Genomic DNA, 7,748 nt, shown 5'->3' on the forward strand with positions numbered 1-7,748 from the left:
TGACGTCGCAGACTGCGTCCGTACCGACGGAGCCAATGACAGCCCAGGAGAGGGGCATTTCCGGGAGAGCCTCGTGGGCGGGGCAGGGACTTCCAGTGTCGGCTTTAGTTCCTTTGGACCCGCGCCGGGGCGGAGAGAAAGGGCTGCGGCAGCGGGGCATGGCGTCCAGGAGGCTCCCCGGGCCCGCGGCCAGCGGAGCGGGCGAGGTGCGAGAGTCGGGGAGGTCCCACCACGCCCTGTACCCGCGGTGACCGAGCCGAGGTGACCCCGGCCGTGGAGAGGTGCAACTGAAATGCACTCATTTCAAGTGCAAAGTTTGATGAGGTTGGAAAAATAAATACACCCATTAATTAGATTCGAGTCACTCTCTGGAGTAATCTCCTTAGCCCAATACAGCTTTGCCCCACCCACCTCCATTATGCTGTTATTGGCAAATATATTTGTTTGTTATAGGCCAAACAGTACAATTATACTGGTTTTATACAGTTGCTTTTAAAATAAGAAATATGAATTTACGGTTTCTTTTATACACATGTCAATCATTACAGTATCATACAGAATAGTTTTGCTGCATGAAAAATCCCCTCTGCTCCATCTACCCCTCTCTCCCCCTGAGTCCCTGGCAATCACTATTTTACTGTCTCTATAGTCTGGCCTTTCCCAGAAAGTCATAAAGTTGGAATCATACAGTATGTACCTTTTTCAGACTGACTTTTTGACTTAGGAATACACATTTAAGATTCCTCCATGCCTCTTTGTGGCTAGATAGCTCAGTTCTTTTTATTGCTAAATAATATTCCATTGTATGAATGTACCAGTTTCTTTATTCATTTACCTATCGAAAGGGATCTCAGTTTGATTCCAGCTCTAAGCAATTATGAATAAACCTGTTATAAACATTCCTGTTCTAGTGTCTGTATGGACATGTTTTCACCGCATTTATATAAATACCTAGGAATGTGACTGATGGATCATATGCTAGGACTGTATTTAAGTTTGTATGAAACTGCCAATTGTCTTCCTAAGTGGTTATATCATTTTGCATTCTCACCAGCAGTGAGTGAGAGTTCTGGTTCCTCCTGTTGTCAGTATTTTGGATTTTAGCCATTCTAATAGGTATGTAGTGATACTGTTTAAATTTGCAATTCCTTAAAGACATATGATGTTGAGAGTATTTTCATCTGCCATCTGTGTATCTTCTTTGGTGAGGTGTCTGTTCAGATCTTTTGCTTTTTTTTTTGGCCGTGCCACGTGGCATACGGGATCTTAGTTCCCCTACCAGGGATCGAACCCACGCCTCCTGCAGTGGAAGTGCAGAGTCTTAACCACTGGACTGCCAAGGAAGTCCGCATTATCCTTTTAAAACTGACTTCGTATTCTTGAATTTTAAAAGGCTTTGTTTATTTGTGGGGGGTTTTTTTGGTACATTTTGGATAAAAGTCATTTATCAGATTTATGTTTTGCAAATATTTTCCCCTAGTCTATGGCTTGTCTTTTCATTCTCTTTCATGGTATCTTTCACAGAGCAGAACTTTTTATTTTAGATAAGTCCAACTGAATTTTTTTCTTCATGGATCATGCTTTTTGTGTTGTATCCAAAAGTCATCTCAATGCCAAACTCAAAGTCACCTAGATTTTTTTTCCCATGTTATCTTCTAGAAGTTGTACAGTTGTACACATTTAACTCTATGATTATTATCATTTTTTTTTTTGCGGTACGCGGGCCTCTCACTGTTGTGGCCTCTCCCATTGTGGAGCACAGGCTCTGGACGCGCAGGCTCAGCGGCCATGGCTCACGGGCCCAGCCGCTCCGTGGCATGTGGGATCTTCCTAGACCGGGGCATGAACCCGTGTCCCCTGCATCGGCAGGCGGACTCTCAACCACTGTGCCACCAGGGAAGCACCAAGGATTATTTCTTAATGCTCAGCTAAGTGTGAGTCTTTAAGACTGAACCACACGTTAAAAAAAAAAGGCACTAAAAGCACACTGAATCAAGATGAATGGGAAACCATCCTAATAAACACATTTTAGATTTAAAAAAAAAGACTGGACTACATGTGTCACAGGGGTGGTCTTCTGGGTGGAAGGACCTCCCTTGAGGACTTGTGACACTCTTACAGAAGCACCCTGCTTGAAAGATGCCTCCTCATCCCGCACTCCAAGTGAACAACGGGAAAGCCAAGAAATGCTGGCAAAAGTGCATCTTGACTTTGATAGGAGAGGACAGCCCCATCACACGTGTGTGTCTGACACCCAGAATATGTCCATTGAGGAGGCTTGAGTCAGGTTAATGGGCTATTGTGCAAGATCACAGAGTGGAAGATTCCTCATGAAGGGCAAGGAGACAGGGATGAAGTACAGAAGATGGATAGTCTGCTTAGAGGAAGACTCTCAAACACACTCCTCTGTAAATGGGTTTCATCTGTGAACATTGTGTAGAAGGATGTGTTCAGGCCCAGGAAAATCCAGCTGTAACTGAGTAGCTGGTGTTCAAGGACTATTCAAGCATACGTGCACACCTCATGATACACTAAGTGAAGGCCGAGTCGGAGAGCACTGCAGAAGGAGCAGTGAAGAGTGAAGGAGCACTGCAGAGAGGAGCAGATAAGAGGCAGAGGACAGAGAACAGAGAGGTGGGAAACAGGCAGGGGAGGAAGTCAGACTAGAAATGGCAATCCTAGGAGTTCCCTGTTGGTCCAGTGGTTATGACTCTGCGCTTCCAATGCTGGGGGCCTGGGTTCGATCCCTGGTCGGGGAACTAAGATCCTGCAAGCCGTGTGGCGTGGCCAAAAAAAGAAAAAAGAAATGGCAAGAGGGTGGAATGTCCAGAAAGGGGAAGGAACAATAGGCGTATTCATTTCTTAGGCTGCCATAACAAAGGACCAGGAACTGGGTGAGTTAAAACAACAGACAGGTCTTCCCTGGTGGCTCAGTTGTTAAGAATCCGCCTGCCAATGCAGGGGACACAGGTTCGAGCCCTGGTCCGGGAAGATCTCACATGCCACGGAGCAGCTAAGCCCGTGTGCCACAACTACTGAGCCTGTGCTCTAGAGCCCGAGAGCCACAACTACTGAGCCTGCGTGCCACAACTACTGAAGGCCACCCGCACACTGCAATGAAGATTAGCCCCCGCTCGCCGCAACTACAGAAAGCCCGTGTGCAGCCACGAAGACCCAACGCAGCCAATAAATAAATAAATAAACAAACAAAACCAAAAAATCCAGACGTTTATTGTCTGACAGTTGTGGGGGCTAGAAGTCCAGAATCAAGGTGTCAGCAGGATCACGTGCCTTCCATAGTGTCCAGAGGAGAATCTGTTCCTTGCCCCTTCCATCTCCTGGTGGCTGCCAGCCTTCCTTGGCTTGTGGCCACATTACTCCAATCTCTGCCTCCGTCGTCACATCTCTTTCTCTGTCTCCTCTGTCTCCCTCTTGAAGGGTACCTGTGATTACACTGAGGGCCTACCCAAAGAATCCAGGATAATCTCCCCATTTTAAGATCCTCTATCACATCTGCAGTTTCTTCAGCCATATAAGGTAAGTAACATTCACGCATTCTAGGGATAAGGACATGGATATCTTTGGGGGCCATTATTCTTCCCACTACAGAGCCCTTCACTCTGCTTAAGGGGGAAGTCCAGAACTGCTGGGAGCATCAAGCTCTGGACTGGCCTCTTGGCAAGGGAGGGGCCACCTGTGTTGATGAGCCAAGTCTGTATCCCATGGGGGGTTGGGGGGACCACCCAGAGTGGGCTGGATCAGAAGAGCCATACTCCAGCCTGGTGCAGACGTGAATGATGCTTCTCAGACCACATGCACACAGCCAGTCAGGAAAGGACACTCGCTTCTAGGGATCCCTGGAAATCAAAGTCGAGAGTCGTGAGTAATTTAAGCCAGGGCTCAGCAGACTACAGCCTGTGGGCCAAATACAGGCCATTTTCTATTTTTGTCTCGTCCCCAAAATGAGAACAGTTCTTACATTTTTTTAGTGATTGAAAAAAAAATCAAAAGAATACTATTTCATGACATGAAAATTACATGAAATTCAGATTTCCACGTCCATAAATAGAGGTTTATTGGAACACAGCCATGCCATGCATTTACATATTGTTTATGGTACTTTGACTCTATGGTGGCAGAGTTGAGCAGTGACCAGAAACTTCACATCCTGCAAAGGAGAAAATATTTACTATCTGGCTCTTTACAGAAAAAGTTTGCTGACCCCTGATTACGAAGTCATAGAGCTGAAGAATTTAACCAGAGGAGCGGCGTGTAAAACAAAGGTGGCTGGAAGGAATTTGCTGGAGGAGGAGAGGATGGGGATGGCCACACTCAGCAGTTGCAGTGCGACTGACTCCAGCGCTGCCTGCAGGTGAAGATCGAAGATCGCGAGGGCGCCCTCCCATCACAAGTCAGCAGCTGGCAGGAGGCGGCCGTGCCAAGCCCTGCCAGACAGGTAGGAGCTACCTCAGAGCCCTCGGTTCTGAAGACTGACTAAAAGGACGCATTGAACTCAGAAAATCTGTCAAACTCTTAGTTACAGTTTATTACAATGAAAAGGTACAAATTAAAATTGGCAAAGGAAAGAGGCATACAGGGCAGGTTCTAGGAGAGACCAGGCACAAGCTTCCAGGTGTCCCCTCCCAGCGCAGTGCCGGATTCTCCCAGCAACGATATATGACAATAGAAAAGGCTGAGACAGAAACTAATACAGGCAGAAAGATCAATGTCTTCTTCAAGACTGTAGCCTAATTCTATTTTTTTTAATATCTTTATTGGAGTATAATTGCTTTACAATGGTGTTAGTTTTTGCTTTATAACAAAGTGAATCAGCTATACATATATCCCCGTAGTGCCTTCCTCTTGCATCTCCCTCCCACCCTCCTTATCCCACCCCTCTAGGTGGTCACAAAGCACCGAGCTGATCTCCCTGTGCTACATGGCCGCTTCCCACTAGCTCTCCATTTTACATTTGGTAGTGTATATATGTCCATGCCACTCTCTCACTTTGTTCCAGCTTCCCTTCCCCCCCCCAACCATGTCCTCTACGTCTGTGTCTCTATTCCTGCCCCCTCTTTTTTTAAAAAAAATTATTTTTTTTGGCTGCTCCAGGTCTTAGTTGCGGCATGTATGTGGGATCTAGTTCCCTGACCAGGGATTGAACCAGGGCCCCCTGCATTGGGAGCGCGGAGTCTTACCCACTGGATCACCTGGGAAGTCCCAACTGTAGCCTACTTCTTAGCACAAAACACGATGAGGCTTTAAACCCCCTGGAAAACAGGCAGCATCTCTCAAGAATAAGCTGCCTCCTTATCTTGGGGATACCTCAAGTATGAGAACATGAAGCTCATAAAGTACCCAGACTGGCTTCCTAAATTAATACCTTAAGAAAGAAAGAGAAACAAAAGAACCCACGTATCACTAAGTGCTCTTTACCAACATCAACCCTCCCACACTCCTGTCCGTCTTGGCCACCCCTCCTCCAATGGCCCTCTGCTTCTCACGGTGCCAGTAAGCCTGTCCCTGCATCAGGGCCTTTGCTCTTGCCATTTTCTCAGCCTTGCAGGCTGTTCCCTGGCCTCTGCTTGCCTTGTTTGGGCATCTGTGCTCCTACTCCCTGAGCCCCCCATCGAAGTTGGGCCCCCGCCAGTCTCTGTGACATCATTTTGCTTTGTCTTCTACAGAACACTTAGCTTTGACCTAAAGAATACTATGAATGGTTTGTCTGGCTGTGGACTGTCCAGCTCTGCCCTGGAACGTGACTTCTAAGGAAGAGAGAAATAAGAACATCTGTGACCTTCTTGTTCACTGCTACAACCTCAGCAGCCAGCCCAGACTCTGGCAAATATCACAGGGGCCCCTTGAGATAAGGAAAGAACTATGAGATGAAATTTCAGCATGCGACAGATATTGAGTAGGTCCATGGCTCACTGGGACAAATGCTTGGCCTGAAACAACGCTGGCCAGAGGACAAGCCCCCAGGGCCCATCTGCTCCTGTTGTGTCTGGCCTCTTGTGGCTCCTCAAAATCCAGCAGAGACCCTCAGCCCTGTCACAGTCCACCAGTACCTGAGAGCAGGGAGCACGGCCTGAGTGAAGCCAGGAGAGCCCAAGGCCAAGTGTACACCCCACCACTCCCCAAGTGGAGAGTGAGTTTCAGAAGGGCTAAGAACAAGGCCATAATAGGAGTAGGACTCACACCCACATCTCTCTGGCTTCAGAGTCCACACTCATGGCTGAGCTGGCCCCACCAGTTGGGAAGAACATCCACACACTGCTGTTTTTAAGAGTGGATTTCTACAAACTGTATGATTCTATTGGTACGAAATGTCCTGAATAGGCAAATCCATAGAGACAAAAAGTAGACTAACGGTTGCCAGGGGTTGAGGAAAAGGAGAAATGGGACATGACTCGAAAGGGTATGGGGCTTCTTTTGTAAATGTTCTGGAATTCGATAGTGGTGATGGCTGCATAAACTGTGTGATCATACTAACAACCCGATGAATTGTACACTCTAAATGGGCAAATTGTATGGTGTGTGAATTACATTTCAAGAAAGCTATTATTAAAAATAAAAACGAGTAGATTTCTGGAAGATTCCTGGGAGAAGTCCCATACCCAATGTGGAGTTTTCCATGGCCATTAGAGTGGAAACATACATGCCCCAGAAAGAGGGACGCAGGTCATAGGTCTCTCCTGGCCCCTCTGGCCCAAGCCTCTGCAGAGACTGACAGGGCAGAGGAAGTCGCAGCTCAGGAGGACAGGCCCAGCTCTGCCCCGCCAAGGTGTGTGCCCCTAGGGGAGACGCTCCCCATTCCAGCCTGTTTCCCCCTTGGGACGGAGGATCCCAGCACTTCCCAGGTCGGCCTTCGCTTCAGCTTCGGGCTCCTGATTGGTCGGACACACACACACACACACACACACACACACACGCCTCCCCCAGTTCCACACACACACACACGCCTCCCCCAGTTCCACACACACACACACACGCCTCCCCAATTACACACACACGCCTCCCCCAATGCCACACACACACACGCCTCCCCCAATGCCACACACACACGCACACACACACACACGCACACGCGCACACACACACAGACGATGCGCTCGACAGGCCGAAGGCGGGCAAAATCGCCATAGCAACGACAGTCTCAAGCTTTCGATTGGCTATCAGCACTGGCGCGCCTTCTCTGCTTCTCCCACCAGGCTCCGGGAGGGGCAAGATGCGCGCGCAGCCCAACAGAGTGGCGGGGCGAAGGCGGGCCAGGTTGCTATGGCAATTAATGTCACGCCCCCATCCCAGAATGCGGCCTCCGATTGGTCCGCGTTGCTGACAGCCTCCTAGCTTTCCCCGCCTCGAACACCGCTTAGGTTTGTGAGCGGGAAAGACTCAGAGGATGGCAAACTCGGAGGACGGAGGAGAGCTGCGGTTTCGGGGCCCGGGGAGGAAGGAAAAGCGAGGCTGCCCTGTCAGGGTGTGGAGTTGAGGGGAGGTGTTTTGCAGAAAGCTCTCTGGTCCCTGTTCGAATCCACGCCCTGCCCCGCCCCCAGCCTCAGTTTCCCCATCTGTAAGCTGGACACTTCCGCTCTCAGGGTCCAGCGAGGGCCCCCCGTGGGCCTTATTCCCTCGGCCTGAACACAAGAGGCCCCAATGACAGGAGACGAGTGTGGTGTGGGCAGAGGCCTCCCCGACCCTCGTGAGGAGAAAGGCTGGCTGGATCCCGGTAGAGTGGAGCACTTGGC

The sequence above is a fragment of the Aethalodelphis obliquidens genome, unplaced genomic scaffold, assembly GCF_003676395.1.
Source record: "Aethalodelphis obliquidens isolate GAN/ISIS:26980383/991018 unplaced genomic scaffold, ASM367639v1 scaffold113, whole genome shotgun sequence".
Taxonomy (NCBI): domain Eukaryota; kingdom Metazoa; phylum Chordata; class Mammalia; order Artiodactyla; family Delphinidae; genus Aethalodelphis; species Aethalodelphis obliquidens.